The sequence below is a fragment of the Tinamus guttatus genome, unplaced genomic scaffold (genome assembly GCF_059628265.1).
Source record: "Tinamus guttatus ecotype Peru unplaced genomic scaffold, ASM5962826v1 Tinamus_guttatus_pri_ptg000497l, whole genome shotgun sequence".
Lineage (NCBI taxonomy): Eukaryota > Metazoa > Chordata > Aves > Tinamiformes > Tinamidae > Tinamus > Tinamus guttatus.
This window is the reverse complement of record NW_028289031.1, coordinates 4652054-4675820: the sequence shown is the minus strand read 5'-3', so window position 1 is coordinate 4675820 and position 23767 is coordinate 4652054.

Genomic DNA, 23767 nt, shown 5'->3' with positions numbered 1-23767 from the left:
TTGAGATTTTTTTTTTTCCCATACCAACCACTAGAATTGCGTCCCAGGAATGGTCTGATTTTTTTTTTTTTTTTTTTTTTTTGTGTGTGTGCAACATATTTTAGAAAAAAATAGAGAATTGTTGATCAGTATTCTTGTAAATCAAATAAAGCATTTAAGAGATGATTTGAAACGCAAATTGTACCTGCTAATCCCAGGCAGGTTCTGCGCTTTTCATGTACATGATAATACCGTGAAGCTGACAACAGAAACGGTGAAGGAGGAGTATAACTGATGTGGCAGACAGTAATGCAAGAAACATTGTTGGTGTTTCATACACCCATTAGGTACGCCCATAGTGCTGCCATTGTAACAGTTCTTACTCTTCGCTGTTTTATTTTGGTTTTGTATGCTAAATTGTTGTTTTTCTCTCTTTCCCTAAACGTTCTGCCTTTTCTTTTTGTATGTTTTCTGAATAGCAAAGGATGTAGCTGGACTAAATCTTTATGATTTCACTAAAAGATTTGCTTATAAAATAATTATATTCCTTGAATTCATATGTAAAAGTTGAACTTGTATAATTTTCAGCTAATAAGCAATCTGAGTTGCTCAGCCCCATTTGTAATAAAATCGCAAATTTACACATACAGAAAATAACTTGGCATCTTGGCTGACTTCTACACGGTCATTCACAATCCACTTAATCTGGTTTTCCATTTGCCCTGGTTGGTAGCTTCCTTTTATTCTTAGACTGTCAGTGTTTTACTTTCAGCCTCTCAGTGGTCTTGTTCTTTGGTGTATAGAGTGCTTCGCTGTTCCTCTGTGTAAAGCACCTATATCTGATACTAGTTCCGTGAGCTTACTTCATTATAGTTTATAATTTGATTCAAAGTCACCGGCTGCAAAGAGGAGACAAAATTCATGCCAGAATACACACCCACACGTTCATGAATTACACTAAAGAAAGCATTTCTTTGTTGCTCTGATAAAAAGGGTGATGTGCTATAGCAGATATATATATATATAGTATATATTTTGTAATCGGTAATATGAATCTGATGCTTTTGTTTTGCTAGTGTTTGTTGCTATCCTCTCTTCTATAAGCATGTTTATCAAGGTCTACTGAGAGCCCAGAAGCCCATAGGTCAGAGAACAGCATTTTGATGGATTATGGGATTGTAACTGTCCCTGCCAGCTGACAGCTTTTATTGGCTGGGAGGATGAGCCTGTAAACCTTTATATAAATTATTGTATTAAAGCCACTGTGCCTCTGTGTTGCTGGCGCTTGTTCAGGGATCAATGTGAAGATAATTTCAAAAATGAATAGTAAGTATTGATCGTCCCTTGGTGGAGCCTTATCAGTGGCTGAGGCAGACTACTGTAGATTATAACTTCAATGTCATTTATGATGATATGATACGTATTGCAGAGTAGCAATTTAAACAAAGGGCTGATTTAATTCACAATGGATTTTTGTAGTGTGATGGGTAATAAATCACAATCTGTGTAATTTTTAGAAATGAACACATGTTGGCAGTAGTTCAGGGCAGTTCCTGGGAGATCTGGAAATGACCAGGGAGGGCAAATATCAGCAGAGAGCCCCTTCTGAATGATTGGCCCTTACTTGCTTCTGACATTCAGATGACCTTGGGGCCTCTGCTGGCAGCTGCTGGTTAATTTTCTTCACTGAGGACACAGTTTAACTTTCTATCTGTCTGCCAATTACCTGACATTTTCAACTTATCACCTTCCATTTTTTAAATTATTGAGGCACATCCACATTTTGACACTTTTTTTAGGTAAGTACTCGTTTTTTTTTTTTTTTTTTTTACCTCTGCTGCTGAGACATCTCTCCTGCCAAGCTGCTGCAATATCCCTTTTGCTCAAGAAATTATTAGCTCACCGAACTGTGGAGCTCAAAAGGCATGCGTTTTATATTGGAAATTACAAAGCTTCCTTTTAGTTTAGCTAGACAGTGCACAATAAAAAAAATAAACAAACAATACCTGAAAAGTACCCCCAAACCCAGGTCACTATTCAAATACATCTATGGCAGCCAACAAGGTGCTGAAGTAAACATTGTATTGTAGTTTGTTTTCTCTCTTTCTTTCTCTCCTTCTCTTCTCTCTTTCTTCTCTCTTTCTTCTCTCTTCTCTCTTCTCTCTCTTTCATCTCTTACTTTCTCTCATCTTTCCTCTCTCCTTTCTTCTAGTCTTTCTCTCGTTCTTTCTCTTCTCTTTCTCTCTCTTTCTCTCTTCTCTTTCTCTCATTCTTCTCTCATCTTTCTCTTCTCTTTCTCTCTCTTTCTCTCTCTTTCTGTCTTTCTTTTTTCATTGCTAGATTTTTATATATGAATCACAAATAAGTAATCACTCATGAATTAATGTTAAGAGGTGGGTTTTAACCTTGCAGCAAATGGGGGTTGCCAAGCATCTCACAGGTTGAACTCACAGCCCTTAGATACTTCATAAAACGTTTTATGCAGGCCCTCATTCTGTTGTTAACTCAGTCTTGCAAATGACTTTTACAAGAATGTAACCCTAATAAGATATGAAATCCTGAAGATCAGGTAAGTTAGGTTATTATATCTGAGCATCATGGATATTATATCTGAGCATAATGGATTTTGTTTTCATTCAGAGTGTAATGATACTTATATATTTGTGCTGAGTGCTGTAAGTTTTATTTTGTTTTTTTGTACCCTTATTGATAATGCTGTAATTTTATTTTTATGCTGAAGCCTGAAAAAAAAAAGACATTATGCATTTAAGAAAGAAAGAAATCGTAGGGATAGGGAGATCAGTGACAATATATGCTTGCTCCTACTCAAGCTTAATAAAGGATCATCATTAAATGTGAAGTGCTTAAAAATAGAGAACTTAAAGAACAGTACAAGGAAATGATATATGCTTTGAACACTTGGTACATTTTGGCCATTATGGAAGAAATGAAAAGCTTAAATGCCATCATAACAATATCCCTTACTTAGTGAAGCACCAAAGCATGTATTTTATGCATGTAATTAAGTCTCATTAGTGTAAGTCAGCCATGAGAACCTGGGTATGTGCTTTCCTGGAAAGATATATTGAATCAAGATGGTGCTGATGCAGTTTGCAGTCAGGTTTGTTCTGTACTATGTAGTTACACCAAATCGCTCTATATGATCAAATGTTGTTTGGGTGTTTTTGGCATACCACCTCTGTCTGTTTATCAATATTGTAAACATTTGCCAGACTTGTCTTTGACACTTAAAATGCTGTCATTAGTATCATAAATGTCCCATATGCCTTGCTTCAGAAAATATTTGATAATACTTCATTAGTAGAGCAATTTATGTGATAGCCCATGGTAAAGAAACAATCATTTCCTGTTGAAATTCAGAGCAATACCTTTCAATTCTCAAAACAAAAAAGTTTTTCTTTTTTCGTGTGAAGATTAATTGTTGTTCAGAAGAGGGGAAAGGCGATGGGGGCTTTTACAGAATTACTGCTATTCTGCATGAAGAGATCAGACCAAACTCTGAATGCTGCTTCTCTGTGGAAAAGATAAATGTTACTGACTGTTTTTTAGGTGACTGTCCTGGTGGCTGTCTGCTGGGCTCACCCCAGGATGGCAAAGTCTTTCTTGACCTGCGGATTCCAAGACTGGACACAGCTCTCGATGCAGTCTCAAAAATGCAAGTTAGCATCTCTTCTAGAGTGGCGTATTAATCTTTTCTCATGTTGTTAATTCTCATCTTGTTAATAAAATAGTGAATCAATATTATTCTGAAGTATAGGAATAGTTGCCATGGTTGCCTCAGTCATCACAGAGGTCTGTCTGTCTTGTTGATACCTAGGTTATCCTAAGAGCCAGAGCATCTTGGCTGACTTAGCTCCTTTAACTCCCCCTTTATTGCCCGAACAGCTCTGAAAAGCAAAGAAACAACTCGGAGATGGGAAGCCAGGTTTCTTCTTCCAGACTACGTTTTTGCCTGTACTCAACATCTTGCTGATCTGTTTTCCATTGCGCTTTCTTTTCTCTGTAGATCTTTTTTTCTCTTGTGAAAGCTCTTGCCCCTCTTCTCATTTAACTTGGCCAACATCCAAAAATATGTTTTTTTTTTTCCTTAAAAAAGTGATGGGGAAGATGGTCAGTAATTTGAAAACTTTGATATCGGTGAATTTTGGAAAGTGTCTTGTTTAGTAGTTCAAGTCCTTTGAAGAAAAAAGTGACTACTGTTCTTCTAACAGGATCCATTTTTAATCTTAAACTATTTACTTGCAAACAATTTGCTTGTAAAATCTGAGAGAATTTGTTCTGAAATTAAGTGCATGTCATTTCAAAGAGAAAGTTTTTGTTAAACCTACTTTGGGTCTCTACCTTAACTGCAACACCAAATTTGACTTGAACTCTGTAATGGTGAGTGGTACATCCAGAATAAAAGATTATGGGATATTTTCCAAATATTTATTATGCAAAGTGTCTGTTGATCCTTAACTACAGTACAGCATTCTGAATGCACCATGAGAGTTGTTACATAAGTTAATGAGGCCTTAAATTGGTAGATTTTAGGAGGTTCTTTTTGGTAGTACAGTAGGAAGCTGTTAAATGTGCAGTTTTCCTCTACAGAAGATTATGTTTTTATTGTTTTTTTAAAAGAAGTAATCTAAAGAAGTAACTAAGATGGCTTCACCAGTTTGAAAATACTGTCTTTTTATTAGCTAATATGGGCAGTATCTCGTGGAAGTTTGATTTGTGACATGTCCTATCTTCCTTTTTGCAAAATTTTTTGCAAAACATTATAATTCCAACAAGAACAGTATTTAAAAAGTTAATTATGCAGTATTTTGGAAACTTTAGTTTCTTATAGTAATATTTTTGTAGGGTATTTGATTTATGTTTATTTTTAAGTATTGTTATTCTTTTAATTGGGCAAAGCAGGATTATAGAAGGTTTTCTGGGCATTCTAGTAAAAGACTAAGCTGGCAAGAAAGCAAACCTCTACTTTGATTTTTGTGCAGCTTACGCTCTAGGCTTAGGAAACTCGTATACTTACACTTGATTTGTACTCCTTTAGTAAAGGAGCAGTAGTTAGTCATTCTAGTTAGCTCTGTGCTTGCTCACCAAGACTATGTGGAGGCTGTTGAAAAAGAATCTGGCTAATTTTGTATGTAGATTCTTCTATAGTAAATAAGCAGAAAAGGTGCAAAGCAACTCAAAATTTTTTGAAAGTGACTGATGATAAACATTTGATGGCATATACCTATAACTGAATTAACTTCAGCTAATGCCTCTAACGACAATATCAGCTGTCAGAACAAAATCAGTTCCAAGGTGTTTGAATAAGGTAACTCAGCAATGCTCCCTTCAGTCATCTCTCTTTCGTACTTGTCTTCCTCAGAAAAATGAGACTGTGGCATCATTATCCAAGAAGATGAGGCACACTGTACAAATGAGCAGAACAAGCTTGGACATATAAAGTGACTTTTTTTTTTTAGCAGTTTAAAATTTCATTAGCAGTGAAATTACAGTGTAATCAGTGAAGGATGTGGAGTTTATGTGAACTAAAACAAGTGTACTTGAAACAAGGCTCAATTCCTGAAGCAATACAAGGTGCCTTTCTCTCTGCAACATACTTTCTTAATGGCACAATTGATCGAGCCATAGATGATTTTTGTATGTATGTTGACTGCCCAGGTTTGGGAGCCAGCAGCCCACCATTCAGTGGAGCCCCAGCACCTCCACTCATCCTTCATCAGAAGAGCGCAGCTCACGAGCAGTTGCTGAGGGCCTGCACCATCCCATTGTCCTTTGCTCTTCAGAAAGTTTTCAGTCCCAGCAGTTGGGTGGTAGGTTTCAGTGACGCCAAGCTGACCTAATGCAGCTTGGTGGCAGTTAGTGCTGGGAGGGATGCACTGTCTGTGGGTAGTGGTAGCTGGTGTTTCCCATCTTTTCCATACTGCAGTTGCAGTCTTTGCTCTAAAATCTCAGGAGAGCAGAACCATGCACTCAGCAATGAGTGTCACATCAGAGGCATTGGTAGCTGGTTATTACTTGGTGTCTCTCAAAAGATACATGAGAGCATGGGCACAGGGGTGGACCCAACAGGGTCAAGTGTTGAGTGATGGGTACGTTCTTGAAAGTGAGCATCCTCAGCTATGATCTGGCGCCGCGGCTCCTCACCCCTGACAAACTTCCACCCTTTCTGTCCTGTGTTCAATGTGCTGGTGGTACAAATCAGCTCACAAAGGAATGGCCAGCTGATCTGCTGTTTAGTAAGCTTCAGTTGGAGTGTTCGTGGCTTCTGCTATATGAATGATGAGCCTGAACAATGTAAATCTTGCAAACGGCAACTGCTTTTTTGCATTTGTTTAGTAAAGTTTTATCTTCAAAACACAACACCGAAACATGACAGAAATAAGAGACAGGATCTAAAACTGGTTGCATCTGTGAGAAAAAGAGGTTATGTTATTTTCTGACAGGAGGTTAATAGAGAAATCTGTTCAGAACATGCTATCGACAGTTTGGTAGCAAACAATGATATGTGCATGTATATGCAAATATTATATAACTCTTGGTGATGGAAATCATCCTACAGGCGCAAGAGCAATTTTAAAGCATTATTGACAGGGCATAAAGTACCTTGCTTTGAAAGATGTTAAATCTGTTACTTTCCAGAGACAGACATGGGAGGTGAAAGATTTTCTGTGTGCACTGCTAGCAAGGACTGGGCAGGGGAAAGGGAGGTTGAAGAGTAAAAATGTAAAAAAGATGTAGTATTTAAGTGTTAATATGTATATAATGTTAATATATTTTATATATAGGAAAATGGATACTGGATACAAGATGCAAGTAATGATTATGAAAGGAAAAACTGGGACTGAAGGAATAGAAAGGAAAAAGGAGAAACTCCAATTATTTCCAATGTTATAAATGTATTTATTACATGTTTATATAATTATATGTAATATATAATTTCATGTTATACAGCGAACCTGTAAATGATATTTTGCATGGTAAAATATGTCACATTTGCACATTTCTATTTTGCATGTAAACTTGAGCTTTGCTGGTCTCAAAAATATCCTTTTTACCTTTTTACCTTTCTGTCTTTGGGCCTTAAAGAAAAGCAGGAAGGGTGATAGGTTAACTAGTCAAAATCAGATTCTTACTTATACTTACGTTCTAAGTTGGTGAGCAACCTTTCATGAGGTTGCTATTTGACTACTTTAGTTCAAACGTTAGCACAAGGTCAGTGTGGGTCATTTGCTGTAGAGTGAATTTGCAATGTTTTAGTACAATTCAGCTATTTGACAGCACCTATAAGCCAGGAGCATCCAGGAAGGGACCACAATAATTTTTAACCCTGAACCAGGCTTTTAGCATTTCTCATTCATTAATGAACAGGGTTCTTAAATATGTGATGAAAAATAAGGAAGTTCATTGTGATGTATTTGTAAGATAATATGAACAGTTCTAGTTAATAGTGATTTTGTATAACAATAAAGGACTTTAAAGGGTGATGAAATATGATGAATGATTTGGTCCACGTTGCTTACATCACCATTTCCAGTTATTTTTAGGATAATGCTTTTACTTTTTAAAGAAAAACAAGAAAACATGCCCTCCCCCCAATAAAAATTATACATCTTCAGGAAAAGAGTAGAGAAAACTTCAAGGATAGTGAGTTCTTTTTTTTTTTTTTTCCTCATGGTGATGTGAATGAATGTTTATGACAGTCTATAGAGAATCATTTTTCCATGCTTTGTTCCTTGTTTAGCCTTCAAATGCAGTATTTATCAGTCTGCAGAGCAAAACTATGTGCACGCCATATCATTACTAGCTCAGGGGGAATCATTCGAACCAATGTAATTTACTCAATATTGGTCAGTTTGACTCTTGACCTTAGTCCCCTGACAGTGTATCCTTGGCAACCCCTGATGTGTGTTAAGTCAGGATGTGCTTATTGGTCTCATCTGTGACAGCTTGCTAAAGGCTGCTTAACATAGCTTGGTCTTTTCAAAAGAAAATTAAAAATCCAATAATATACTGTATTCTGATCAGATTAGTATTTATACAAGCAGAGACACAGTAACTTGCAAGACTATTTTCAGTTCTGTAAATCTGGCTTGCCATTTCAGATGATAAAAAAACAGCTTTTGGAAGCGAATTTTAGAGTAAAAAAATGTTTGCGGTACAATATTCAGATAAGCAATATGGAGGTTATCTGAACATCTATCATCTCTGTGAGACGCCTGCAAAGTTTCATGTTTCCTTTGTACTCGCATAACTCAAAGGTGGAAGATGAGAATGGTTCTCCAGTTATGCACACCGTGGCAAAGTCATTTAGAGTGTATTAGCATAAGTAAGAAGAAACCTCGCTCATTGATTCAGTACCAGATCTCCAGGATTGCTTTACCGGTTTCATGCCATTTGTGATTGCAAAAAGAAGCCGTTGTGTAAATTTAACAGGAATCTCATGATACATTTCTGTCTGATGCAGTGTTGATGCAAAGCTAGCCAAACAGACTGAGGAGTGGTTCTACAAGAAGGGAACTTGACCCATATATTCCACAATTTTTCACTTCTCAGTGCCTGGTATGATCCAGTTAACCACAGCTAGTGAAGAAAAGCCTAACAGAAGCTGCATTCATCTTTTTGGGTGACTGGTCTGCTCCAGGTTGGTGTTTGTGGGAGTGATATGTTCTGTGTGATCTAACTAAACACCAAGCCAGAGGATCTATCTTCTAACCCAGTACTCTGTGGTGCAACTGTGTACACCAACATGGATAGCCTACAGGAGGCTGTTGTTTTTATACTGCAGTCAGTTACGAAAGTAAACACCGAACAAAATCACACGTGGATCTTGTGGCTTGTCAGCACATAGGTGGGCATCCTTTTAATCTCCTCTTTACTTCAAATGAAAGTGCACCTCTTGAAAGCAGCCTCTACCAAAAACTGTGTAATCTTTTAGGAATTTTGCATAGGTCTTTTTAATGAAAAGACACAAAATGTGAACAAATTCTTTCATCACACAAAATATTCAGGTCCTAACTGTATGCAGTGGTCATTCTTTAGGAATCAAGGATTCCCTGGAAGCCTATGAAGATTATTTAAAAACCTAGTCAAACTCAGAATCGGTTGCAACTTTTCTGTCATTAAGTATATTTCATGGTATTTCAGGGTGCTTAAATATCTCGTCACACATCTATGTTTTCATTCTACATTTTTATTCTAAAGCAGAAATATCTTGAAAAAAAAAAAAGTTCCCTAATGAAGTGCAGCAAAGTCCTTCCATCCTAAAACCTGGTTAGTTAGTTAAACCAATCCTCAGGAAGGCAGAAGTGGCTACAGGAGCTTATTTGCAGTTTTGTCTGTCATGAGTTGAGGTTTCATTTGTCTAGTCTTTCTGTCTTGGTAACCATCGCTCCATACATTGCTAGGTGAGGTAGTGATCTTGCACACCGTCTTTAACAGAGTGTTCATTACTGATGTGTTTCTGGAACACGTTCTTGCTTCTAAATAAAACAACAATCCTGTCCAAAAATATGTGTGAGACTGCATATTAAAGCTGGTTGTGTTCATGTATACATGATTCTAGCTAGGGTTGATTAGACAGCATTCTGTGAGGCTTCCTATGACAGGTGTACATGTGTGGATGCGGGGGAGGGCTTTTTGTTTGTTTTGGTTTGGTTTTTGATGTATAGACAGGCTGTTCTTGTTTAAACTTCCAGGAAGCTGTCTCAGTCTCAATATCTGTGTTGTATAAACTTGCATTTGCCTATAAGTTAAAAAGGTCAGTTAGAACATGCTAGGCTTTTTTTTTTTTTTTTCAGGGTACCTGTATACATTAATTAGAAAGATTTAGAGTTAATTTATGTTCAAGTAGGACACAAGTGCAATAGCATAAAGAGTCCTATCAACACAAAAAGACGAGTGAAAGGCCAGAGTTCTGCGTTGACCAAATATGTTATTCAATAGCAGAAAGTAGTTGCAAGTTTGTCTTACCTGGCCAGCAGAAACAGATTTATGACTGCCCTGAAAACAAATGCTGAGTCGGACCTTGAATAAGTAATGTGTATCTCAGTTTTGGAAAGTGATACCAGCAGGAATGCTTTATTTACTGCAATATTTCACTGTGTCAAATCAATAGACTGGATATAGTAAGTAAACACTAAGTTTACTTTGCTCAAAAGTATTGGAATTCTTTTTTTTGTCTTCTGAGCTGAGATACTGCATGGGCTAGGCGCTAGGATTTTCCAAAAATTTTGCTTTGTCTAGTGCTGGAATTGGGTATCGAATATATATATGTGTGTGTGTGTGTGTATTTTTATGAAACTTGTCATGGATATTCAGAAGCATATGTGTGTAATAAGTATTTGCAATACTTTATTAGCTAAGATACTTAAGTAGCAGTGTATTACTGAAAAAGCAGATTGTAGCATAAAATATTTATCAGAGAATTAGTATGAAATCTTACCATTATTCTAACAGGTGTACGCTAAGTAATGTGCTGTCTAAGTAAGTTTATATGTTTTGAGTAGTGGAATTTTTCTGTAGCAAATGATTTCTATTTGTAGGAAAAGAAATACTTTCCATGTTTCAGTTTTATAAGACTTACCAAAGCATTATAAAACAGTGCAGATATTTTATTCTCTCTCGGAAGGGAAGAAAAAGGGCACCAGAACAGAGGAGAAGTATAGAATGCACTTATTGAATGTGTGCATATGAAAAGTATTTCAGGAACTAATATGAAATGTTAAGTTTCTGACACCAATACAGTCTTAGTAGCTAAAATCCTGGGAAATTTTATCATTAGAAACTGCACTTGATCTCTGTTAGCCAGTCTTGGCTTATTTTATCTCTTTCCCACCCCCCTTCAGTACAGGCTAAGCCATGATGGCTTCTTAGAAATTACCTCTTTATTTATCTATAAGCATATGGTTAATGATGCTGGCAGGCTGGTGTTTGTTTATCAACTGCAACTCTAAGTGCTGCACTACGTAGAACAGCTAAGGTAAATCCAGTCACCAGTAAAATAAGTTTAAGTGTCATAACTATGACAAAGACGATCCATGCTGAGATCCCCAGCTGCTGGGTATTGTTTTAGCCTCACTGAAGTCCACAAGAAAATCCAGCTAGCTGTGGATCTACCTCATTGACGTTAGCAGAATCAGGAGCTTGTTCAGGACGTTTTAGACTAACTCCCTGGAAAGCTTGTCACATTTCTTAAAAGCTGAGGTAGATATTAAATCTGCCTAGTTCCAGACACACCTGTGCTGCCTTTGCTTTGTCAGCCTAAACAGTTTATTTATACCCTCCAAACAAGAAATATTTTTCCCCTACATATTCTCATACAATTCCAAGGGTTAAGGGTTTGGCCATTTTATATACAGCATATGTGAGACTGTAACTTAAATCCTTTTTTTTTTTTTTTTTTTTGTTTGTTTCTTTCCAACTTACTTGTAGTATTTTATATATATTGGGGGAGGGGAGAACACTTGGTCACTCGAGTGGTGCATGCTAGACAAAAAGAGATAACATATGAGCAGGAATAAATATTGTTCATCATTCAGTAAAAAGCGAATGCCAGCATGCAGATATTATTTATGTGAAAGCCTGTCTAACTGAATTTACAAGAAAATAAAGAGTGCTTTTAGCAAGTCCAACTTGTCTGCGAAGATTGAACTAGTGAGATTACCCTTTCATCAATACACACACATTCTCTGTCTCACATACAGACACACATACAAAAACAAACTTGTAATGAGTGGGTACTTTATCAAGGCCTCTCTCCATCCTTCATTAAATGACAGAAAATTGCTCTTTGCTGAGTTTGTCAATGCGGCTTTCCCTCCCAGAAGCCCATTTGTTTCACATGCTAGCACAGAATATTGCAGGAATTTGCAGATTTCAAATGACAAATGTGTCGAAGTTTACCCCCTTCTGTATCATTCTTTTCTTAGACTGACTATAATGTACAGTAACTCCCGCAACAGGACTGGGATTTTTATTTTCAGTAGATCTTACCACTTCAGTGGTAAAACAGTATTGGACTGTGATCTTTTCTTGTTTGACAACATCCCTAAAGGATTCTTTAGCTTCGCAAGCCTTTCCTCTGTACCTTTGGTGATAGATGTAGCTGTTCTAAACTAGAAGCACAAACAAAGCAACAAACGCATTCCTTTACTGCATCCCCTCTATTCTTTATTGAATTTGTCATTTTATTAATTGCACTTACATGTAATGGAGATAAAAGGATTTTTTTTATGAGATAAAAACAATTGGAGATCATGAAGGAAAAATGATTCTTTCCAGCACCTTTCAGGACAGAAGGCACTTACAAATGACAGCCACCGTGTTGCTTTGTTAGAGTAACACTTTGACATGTAGGATTATAATCAATGTAAATTATTGAGTTTTGCTACTGTGCTGTGTTGAAGGTATAATGTGTTACTTTGTGCAGGCATTATTTATTAATACCAAGAAATTAGCTGTATAACATTTTTTCCTTAAATTCTATTTTAAAGCTGAATTTGTAAATAAAAACTTAACGTCTGTGTGCAACTTGCAGATTTCTAGATTTCAATAAACATGTACCAGGTCTCATTGCTGCATTTACATATGCTATGAATTTCAATCCAAACAAATGGGGAAGAGTTTTAGGACAGAGCCTGCAGCATGGCATGTCCTTTAATTGCCATTTACATAGCAGAGGAATCATTAATTTCTAATTCACCTATTATTCACTCTCTTTAGTATGCTGTGTCAATGTCAGTTTTGGGGCAGTGGGATAGATGTGGCTCTGCATTGCTTTTGCAACCTACTTTTGTGTGCAAGTTCTCTCTCCCCCCCGCCTCGCCTTTTTTTTTCTTCTCTCTCTTCGCTCCTTTTAATGCTTTTTTGACCTTAGTCGAATACTACTTTGACATAGGCAGTTAGGGGCTCTTGTTTAGATATGATTTACGGTGCGACATTAACCCTTCATTGACCTAGAAATGCCCTAATATTAAAACAGTTTGACACACAGAAAATCAAAAGCCCGTTTATTGGAAGTGCTATTGTCCGCATCATAAGTTTCCCCAATGCGATGCCACTGTTACACCATCAATTTCCTCCTGCTATTGAACACTGTATTGAAAAACTAATGGACAGAATCCTTTGTCATTTCTGTCCCAGTGACCAGCAAATAGCTCAGTGAAAGTCTTCCCCTTCGTATCACTCCAGGCATTTCTCAATGACGCATCGAAGATACTAGCTTAGCATTTTATTAGATAGGAGCCTGGGCTGGATCCTGCCAGCTCTGTAGCACCTGGGCTCAGGCGGATCCCACCGATTTCTGCTGAAGCAGACAGTGTGCAGTAGCCCTGAGGGTCGTGGCCGAGTGTCTGGGTTGTGCACCTTGTCTCTAGTAGTGCTATTATGCTATACTTATTAAAAAAAAAAAAAAAGTAAATTCCCGTAGAGGATTTTCTAGAGATTAACAGTAAGCAGTTAATAGAGCTATGTGTAAATTCCACCGCAGCTATTACAAAGGCTTATTAATTTATATACATATCTATATGTTTTTTTTTTGGTAGCAGGGATAGTATCCTATTGCTTCCTGTAAAAAATAATAATAATAATAATGAATATTTTCTGTTTAAGCCTGCAGAATTTAGTGTGGTGTTGAAAACGCTTAATGCAATTGTTTTTTTATAAAGCTGCTTGGTTCTAGAGTGCTTTTCCCTAGTGGAAATGAATATACTCTTAATTTCTATTTATATTGTAACTTCAACCTGTTCTTAGTCACACATTTGACACATAGTAGGTAAATTATGCATGATGAATTTTCTGCATTTTCACAAGATATTTACTTCTAAAGTTGTAAGCATATTTTGCCTTAGTTTTGTGAGACTTCCCCTGGAATACAGTCCTAAACAGAATACTGCATGCGGGCAGGAAATGTTATCAAAGCTGAGCACACAAATGCACTTTATCCATCCAGCGGTCAGCCAAAACATTTCAGTAATATCTTTTTAATTCTAATGCTGGTAGTAGGTTTCTCATGACTTTGGATCTGAATTCTTCATTGCTGGTTGCTAATATCGACTTCTTTTCAGCAGAAAAGCCTGCCTTCTGTTCTGCTGACCTAACGTGATCACAGCTTGTTTTCTTTGGCTTTTGTAAGGGACAACTGTGCCTGGATAATTTAAAACCTTGAGAGGTCTATATAGCATATAGGCTTGGCAAGTTTTTTAGGAAATGGTCTAGTTGCACCTTGAAAAATTTCCAGTACGAGTCCAGAACCAGCAATTTTTCTATTTTTTGCTGCCTGTGACTAAGTATATATCCTGTGTTTGCAGACATCCTGTCATAGCATCTTGACTGTGGCACTCAGATTGCACTTTTCCGCTGCTTCATATTGTGCTCATTTTGCTATGAAAGGCAACATTTCTCATCACTCTGAAGTATGCCAGAATTCAGAGAATGTGCAGATTTTGCTTGCATAATACAGCTGAAGCAGTGTGATTCTGGGCCATGTAAGCGTAAATCATGGACTGCAAAGGGATGTGGGGGGATTTATGTGTATATGTTAAATCTAGGTGTAGTTACACCCTAAAAATCTGAAATAATGGTACTAAAGTGCCAACAGCTAATGCAAATTTGCATCTCTATAGCTGAGATAAAAATCAGGAACCGACTTTATTCCCGTTTGCTTCCTCTTAATGAGAAAAGTATTTTAAAGTTCAACGCTAGCACTACCATGTCTGATTGATTGAAATTTGCATGAAAATGACTGATATGGTTTAACATGGAATAAATGTAAAAGAGATTTCAAAATTCCTTAAAACAAAAAGCATTTTTTTGTTGTGCCACTGACAATCTAAACGTATATCCTGGCGTATGCTTGCATTTTTGCTTCTTATTTATGTGATATACATACATCTCTAGCATTTACAGCAGTTGCATAGCAATGTAAAGTTAAAAAGGAAAAAAAAAAGGCTCAGGACAGGTCATGAAATACAGAATTAACTGTTGAATTATGCTCACATATTAATTATAAATGACAGTAAGCCATCACAGAGAAAATAGCTGAGTCTAGCAGCATGTAATACCAGTTTCACAATTAAAAAAATAAGCTTTTATGATATCCCTAGTGTAAATATATCAATTAAGACTTGAAAAGTCTTAGTCAAATCTTAGCCAAATATTGCTTTTTTAAACAATAATTTCCAGTCGTGTTTTTCTGGCCACACAGTCATGTGTGCATGTGCGTTTGTGCAAACAGAAAAGCGGAAGCAGGTTAAAACCTCAGCCGTAACATTTAAAATTGGTTGGTGTAAGATTATAAGAACTGAAGCATAATTCTTTTGGTGTAAATGACAGCAAGGTAATTAGTAATAGTAGAGACTGTCACCTATGACCTTTAGGGTCACGAGGCAATGTACTTTTCCTTGTTTATTAGCTTAACACAAACGATCATTATAATAATCCACTTAAAAAAAACTTTTTTGATTTTTGCTAATATGGTCTTTTAGAATAACTTTTAGTTATTAGTCTTTTATTTAGTCATTAGTCCTTTAGTTATATGTAACTAATCATTGCCATACCTCAGTTCTACCTCAGAGCTATATTTAAACGCTCTGCTAAAAAGATTTTACAAGTCTATATAATCTGAACCTATATATCAGTTTCTATCAAAATAATTCAATACTTTAATAATAAATGGAAAGCTGTCTTTCTTAAAAGAATCAAAGTATCTATTTTGCTAGAAGCTGATTTGGAAAGTTAGAGTTTGTAAGTTCATTTACTTTCCCTGTTTGTCGCTGGAATAGGCAAATTTTTGTTGTTTTACTGTACTAAACTGCCTTGGCTGTTTCATATGGGCTGGGTATTTCACTCAGCTCTTGCAATATTGAAAGAATCTATATTCTGAGAATTTGAAAACATGTCAGCCCACCTAAATTACATATTGATCAGGTTTAATTGCATGCCACCCATCAGTATTAGGTTTGAAAATTCATAAAAGAGAAATAATGTACTCTTTGTGGATGATTACTTCTGGGGCATTTAAATGAATTCCATCACTTAACCCTGAGCCGAGACAGATTATTGAGCCTTGCAATCTAGCCAGTCAAAGTCCAATGCAGTAGAACAGCTGTTTTCTAACTATCAGAGAAAAGCAAAGAACAAACAATATAATTTCTATAGATATATATAGAAAATAGCCAAATAAAATGTTAAACATAAGCATGTATTTATCAATTGTTGCATGAATAATCCTTATTGGTGTTTTGTTATATAATTTTTTATGTTTTTAATTGTTTGTTTCTGTGATGTGTAAATTCACACTGGGATTGTGTTCTCAAACTGAGAAGTGTTCCTAAGCTATTTCCAGGCATTTTCACTTTAACTAGAAATACATTTTTGCCAGCATTTATCCTCATTTCAAAAGTGGAGGTTGGATTTTTATTCATATTCACTCTCTTGTGTGACAAGTGATAGTCTTCAGTGCTGTATTCTTAAGAGGGTCACTCTGTCTGGGAAAGAGAGTTTATTATTAGATTTTAGGATGTTCTATACATTTATAAATTATACTGGTTGATACTGGGTGTGTTTTAAGAAATTGTGCTTATGCACGGTTTTCTTTACAGAATATCAATACAGAGTAAAAAGGACCAGTTAAAATCATTGGTTTTGCTTGGATAATAGTTTAAAAGCTACATTTTATTTAGACACTTTGAGGTAATAAATATCTGTGAGCATAATTAACTGTCTTTTATCTAGGTCTGCTCCTTAGTGATGCCTTTCTAGAACCTTTAGTAATGTCTCCTCTTAATATTAATGCTCAGTTTGGCCTTGAAAATGATTTTAAGGGCTAAGATATGGTAAAGGCATTTTCAAGTCTTCTGGTGGGCTTACCAGCCTTCTCCCCAGTACTTGTCAAATTGATGTCTCAGTTCGTCTCAAATTTTATTTGAAGTTTCTTCATTTCATGTGACCCATGATTTCTGTTTTAATGAATAAAATAACGTAGTATCACAAACAGGGAGGTCCGCATTTGTGAAAACAATCTGATGGGATACAGTGCCCCCAGACTTGTATTATTTACTGACTGTGTTGGTGATCCAAGGTGAGGTAAAACTACATGACTGCAGTAAGTCTGTAGAAGAGCAGTACCTAATTGACAGTCTGAGACCTTGAGCTGTCACTACATTATATGTCATATTACTGTGTGCAAATTAAGTTGTTTGATATGTTGTATTACTATGAACAACTCTGTTACGCAATCTCTGGGAAAAAAAATGTTTCTTCTATTATGTCTGTAGGAAAATTAGCCTTCAATTAAATTGGTAGCGTAGGTATGCACACCCATTTAAGTGTTGTACTTAAACACTTAAATGGATGATTGCTGATGAGACAAAACCCATGCATCCGCTCGTCTTCATGGTAGTCTTGATTGTTGAGGCAGATTGACTCCCTTATTGCATCAAGCAATTCATGAGAGTTGTGTCACTCCTTACAAATGTTGGGACTTAACTTCTGCATGTTTTTTAATCTTTTTTTTTTTTAAAAAAAAAGTTGTAGCTATTGCTTTTCTGGAGGAAAGAACAATTGATCTTTAGGTAATGTACTGACATGAATGGAAGACTTCTTTAGCTTTCATCTGCATCTTTTTATGTTTCTTACTTAGCTCATTAAAGTAACTCAGAAAAGAGTGGGCCCAGCACTTGGGTATGAGAAAATTTTATCAAGTGTGACATAATGTTGTTGTAAGCCATTGTATGAAGGACAGATTGGTGAAGTAACTAGCTTAATTTCATTACATTTCCATTTTTCAAATATTTTTCTCTCTGCAAGCTTATAGAATTGCAATTCAGGAGCAGAAATAGAGGAAAAAATGTGGGAAAAATTGTTATGCTAAATTGTTCATCCAGCTTTGCTGCTTTGTGCCAACTATGGAATTAATAGTTATGTAACTGGAAAAGCATTTACTATCAGTTGGAATTCTAACTTAAGTAGTTATTTTTGGCAACATTTTAAGCTCTTTAAGGTAATACTTACTGTATGTTGGAAGCCTGAGCATTGGATTTCAGGTTGTTATTGTTAAGGGATTTTCTCTTATTGTACATTTTCCTCAGCTGAAATTAAATATATTTTAAAGTAAACACAACTATGCAGAGTTTAATACTGTTAAAACTTTATCTGGGATAGCTTTCAAAAGATAGAACCTGTATATATTAAAGCTATCCACAGGTGTGATTTTTTTATTATTTTTATTTTATTTTATTTTTTTCTGTCTTGGTACATTTCCTGTCTGCTAGAATGACCCTGAAGTTCCCATTCACATTGGGGTTACAGTACCAATCCACTTTTCTACTGCCTGTGGACAAATCAATAGCAAATCACTTATTACTTACTGAGTACATAGGAAACAAATCTGTGGAAGTCCAGATCAAAGAGTGTGCTTATGGCCTCCCAAATTGAAGCTTACCACCTATAAATCATCGCTACCTGTAGTCTGTGAAGAATGCTGGGATGACTGATGTGTCGAGTTCAATGCAAAGGTTTCGCTGCACGGTTTCTTTCCCCCCCACCCCTCCTCTCTTTTCCCTTTTCTGTAGCTGGTGTCCTCTCCCCTGCTCCCTTTCACCCCCTTTCTCAGCACATTTGGTTCAGAAAGCTCAAAATCAGACAAGTGTGGAGTATTCGCACTGGTTTCACCCCTTTAACCTTAGACTGTTCTCTGAGGCTGATCTCACAGCATCCGTTAGCTGTCAGGTCTGGCTCTTAGGGATTTGTCAATGTCAATCCATTATCACTTGGCAGGGGCCATCATAGAGCGATACAAAATCCTCATTTCTCACCCCACTCATAATAGCTGAAACTCATTGCTCTACATAAGATGGTTAAAAAAAATCTTAAAGGAAATGACAAGCAGGAAAATTCAAAATGACGGGTGGACACCAGCCATAATTTGTTTTATTGTGCATATAGTGTAAAGGTCTAAGGAATATGAGCATTCTGGAGGAAATCCCATTCTTATTGAAGTCAGAATGGGAATTTTTCTATTGACTTGCCCAGGGCAGGAATTTTATCCTATAAAAAAATCAGGAGGAAAAAAATAATTTCTGGTGAAACAAAAAGAATTTTAAAATCTTCTGTACTAGGGCAGGGGTGGGGAAATAGAATAAAGTTTGCTTTGGGTATTTTCATATATATTAAACTTTCATTTAGGCATTGTTTAGAATGAAAAATGAAACATTTTCTTTTGAAACAATTGATATGTGCATTTTTTTTCTATATTTGAATCAAATGATTTTGCTTTGAAAGGGCAAAAAAGAACATTTCAATCTTCTCAGATCCTTCCTCTACTATATTCCTCTCTCCCAGCCCACTCAGGAAATTGAATAAATTTACTCTTCACAGCAACCTTTTTCTCCAAGCCCATTGAAGACAGAGACCACTCGACCAGTTTTCAATTTGTGAAACGGTTTTATTATGCTGCATGGCACTCCAGGAATCTGATTTACCCTCTCTTCTCCTGAGGGGAGTCCCTGCCCTTTTCATTCCTCACAGGCTTTCCCTGTCGAGGGGTTTCCACAGCCTCGGCTTTTCCTGCTTACTCTGGCAGAAACCCAGGAGTGAAGCTGGCAAGGACTTTACATCAAGCTGAAATGATTTGCTGACATGTTAGTGCTTATATTGCTCTTTGGTTTGTCACCTCAGCAGTAATCATTGCCAATCGGAAACACGCTGATGGTGCGTGATGGGTTCGGAAGGCTCCTTGTGAAGTTTCCCGCTAACTTTTAGATGAGTTACGTCTGGCTGCTCAAATGTATTGAGGAACAAGGGAACCATAATAGCTTTCCTGATTAGGAGGAAAGGACAAAAAAAAGAAAAAGAAAAAGAAAAAAGAAAGGAAGAAATAGAAAGACTAAAATCTCTGGATGGAGGTACAGAAATTGGTGCAACAGAGGTTATTCTACCAGGGTTTTTTTAAAGATTTGAAAAGCAGAGAAACTTGAGTTCTTAAATTGCCTTTGTAGTGATACCTTAAAGTGCTCATGTCACTCAAACTAAATACATTTCTAATGTTTTCATCCACCAGGGATTTACTAATTTCACTAATTTACTATTTTACTAACTAGTTTCCAGCTGGGACTCATAGAGTGGTCTATGGTGCTAAGTGGTATTGCAAGTTAATATAAATGTGCCCTTTTTGTGGTGTCTGCTTCAGTTTAAAAGAAACAGCATATTGGAATAAAATTGTTCTTTCCCCTCTTCCGCATACCTGTGCTCTCATGTCTTCAGTTTTATTCTCTCTGTGAAGTAGTTCCTCTCTGACTCATTTGCCTTTCACTGCTCCACCATTTATAGGACTTACAAGAGTGATTGTGAACTGGAAAAAGAAAATTTGGAGGAGGTGTTTAAGGAGTGTAAAGAGAAGGTTGAGGGTACAGCTAGTGGCCCAATTTAGTGCAAAACATAGAGTTGCTGTTGGAAAATATTTGCTGCCATTTATGATAAATATTTTTTGCATTACAGTAAGGAAGACTAAGAGATAAGCATTAGAACACACAGTGATTATGAATTTCTTGGATTATGAAAAGTCTAACATGTACCTTGACATCAACTTACTAGTGATGCTAGATTGTGTTTAGTTTAGCCTTTGCTGTGTGTTTTGGGATACAAGAGGTACTTTTCTAACAGTAACAGTAAAGGATAAGTTAAGGATTTATTTTAACTTTGTAGTCATAGGTAAAACAAAGTTTGTCAAGTGGAACTAGTAGTTTGAAGATTATAGACGTCCTGCGTCAATTTGCATTTGAACTAATCTGAATTTCAGTTTTGAATTGTCTGAGTATTTTATCTAGGAATTTGGGTATTTTTTCATACATATAGCCTATTAAGTCTGTAATACTTTTTTGTTTTTTTCTCCTCCAGATCACTTATTTGTAAACATATATATATATGCTGTATGAAATTGTAGTTGTCTATGTTTTAAAATCAGAGCTCAAACTTTTTTATTGCTTTGTGCATTGTTAATTTTATCGTATTTGTGACACTCTCCAAATTAATTATATATTGAACTGAATTGTTTTCAAAGGAAACCTTTTCCTAATTGTATTGAAGTAGGGAAGAAACTTTCTGATGATTCTAGGAAACTGAAACTTTTTAGTTTCTAAGTTTTGACTGTAATGATTTTTCCTATATTGTCTTGTAGATTTGTTTTGCTAGTTTGTAGTAGAATTTTCTGAATTAATGTACTCAGTATCACACAAAGACATTTAAGCAAAGCTGCATATCAAATGATATAATTTGCTCTCTACTTTTAAATCAATCACATTTAGAATCTTCAGCAATTAAAATAATCATTTCATTAGTATTAATCAGTCTTGAAGGTCCTGTTGTGTCTTGATCTATTTCATTTATTAGAAAAATAATACATGCTGCTAAAAAGATTTAAGCTAGGCTTCTTAATGTTAAACAGCATTTTAGCATGTGTTAACACTTTTCAATATACACAAATCACAGTATAACCAAAGAGAGTTTTGTAAGTAGAAATAAATAGAAAATGTATTCTTAAGATACAAGCTACTACTTTCCTATTTTTCTACTTCAGGTTTCTTTATAGTACAAAGAAATGGCACACTCTTGCTTTGCTCCTCATATATTTGAAAAGGAATCCTAATAACATTTCCTTCTTTCCTTCTTTCCCAATGATTTATGTCCCTACATAGTCATTACAATACTGTGCTTTGGAAAACTGGGGATGTGAAGGGATATGGCAGCTACTGGTAACGAGGAACCAACAGCATCAACTGCATTGCCATTTCTTTGTATCCATTCGAGTATCCAAAGGCTATAAAGACTCCAGAGTTCTAGACAGCTATGAGATAAATGTGTATCTGAAACTTACTGGAATCTAAAATGTTTCAAGGTTTCACTTCAGATCACGTTTGGGGATTTTGTTTTAAAGTTTTGTTGCTTCTAGTTCTAGCCTATTTGAAATGGCTCATCAGGGTATAATATTTTTGTTCTGCCTCCTGGACCATGCATAAACTGTAGACATCAAACTGAAAAACCAAAAGCATAAAAACAGCTCCCAAAACTGGGAAAGGTCAAACCTCCCATTGTGTCATTCTTGATAAAAATTACTTGTTTGAATGTGTTACATTTCGAGGGAGATTCGGATTAAAAATCATGATGAAAGAATGCTGTCCTTTTCCTCCTCATTTCCCTGAGTTGAGCATATGCCTATCTAATCTTTACTAACTTTTATGAGTTCTTTGTGAGTCTATCACCAAAAAGGCACAAGTAAAAATAAAACAGGAAACTCTTTGCTACTGGATGCTTGAGCATCTTGTCCTACTGAGAAGATGCTTAGGAAGATATTTACCTTTTTAAATATTAGCCTCAAAAAAATTCATACGAAAAGAAATACATTCTCGTTTAGTGGTAAGCAGATGGTACCCCTTAGAGACTGGTACAGTTATGTCTTCTTACTGGCTCAGTAAGAATTACTGCTATCACATAGCTGTGTGCTAGAAAAAGGAAGGGTAATCACTGTTGTTGGAGAGCAGTCTCTTGCTTTGCTATTGCAGTTTAAAATGCTTCTCTTCCTCAGATAACCTGGCTTCCCTGTGACTGCACACTCTGAAAGACATAAATATCTGTGCAATACTTAAAAGTTTATTGTCCTCTAGAAACGGAGGGTACTTCAAAGTGTATTGCTCCTCCCATTGCAATATGCGCTGCCTCCCACTGTGCGTGTGTTATCAGATAATCCAACAAAGAATGCAAAGCTCTCTGTGCCATGAAGTTGGAAGATTAATTTTTAAAGATGTTGCTACCATGGCAAAGTTTTGAAGCAGGGCAATTGCTTTTTGTTGTTTCAGTGTTGTACGCTAACCCGTTCATAGAAAGTCCATTAACTTCTGCAATATTTTCTATTCAAGTAGGGACAAGAAACTATTTATTTATTGTTTGAGTTCCAACTAATTCATGTTGCATAATTTGAGACTCCGTAGCATAACTGCTTCTAAATGGTTCACTGTAATGTAAACCATAGTATTATAGTCATCTCACAATAAAGTATCAGCTTGCATATATGCTCATAATCAATCTACTAAATTATGCAATTATGAATATGCTGTTACTTTTTAAAATATCTGCCTTGCTTATGGCCCTTTGCATCAATATCTCTATTTTGCAATTGCATATATTTAAAAGGGCAGACCCCAAACCTATTATGAATATCTAAAACACTGATATTTTCCAACTATGTAAAGAAAATCAATATAAAAACTTAGCTAGAAATGCTGACCTTTTTTTTTTTTAATTTTCCTCTCTTTTTTACTGTTTTTTTCTTATTCTCTGATAAATTAAGGAAAAGAGATGGGGAGGAAAGGAATGTACTTTGAAGAAAGAAACTTAAGCTTTTTTATTAGTGAAAAATATACTTAATGATAAAAAAATGAAGCTGGTGTATACGTAGCTCTGAAAAGTAATTTTTCCCGCTTTAATAATGATGAAAGAGAAGGAGGAGAGAGATCTATTTCAGCAGATGGAAGTAGAGAAGAAATTTTACTTGAAATGAGAAGATTCTAGTAATTTGTCAGGTAAACGGAGAGAGAAACAATGTCTGCAAATTTTCAGATTTGTTTTGTATTTTTACTGAGCTCTCTTAAGGGAAAGGAATGGGAAAACATTCCTGTGCATTCAAGAAGCTGTGTGAACCATTAGGATCTTAGTTATTCCTTCTCTTCAAGGAATCAGGGATTACTCTTATTCTTTTAAGTGAGTATACAGCAGTGTA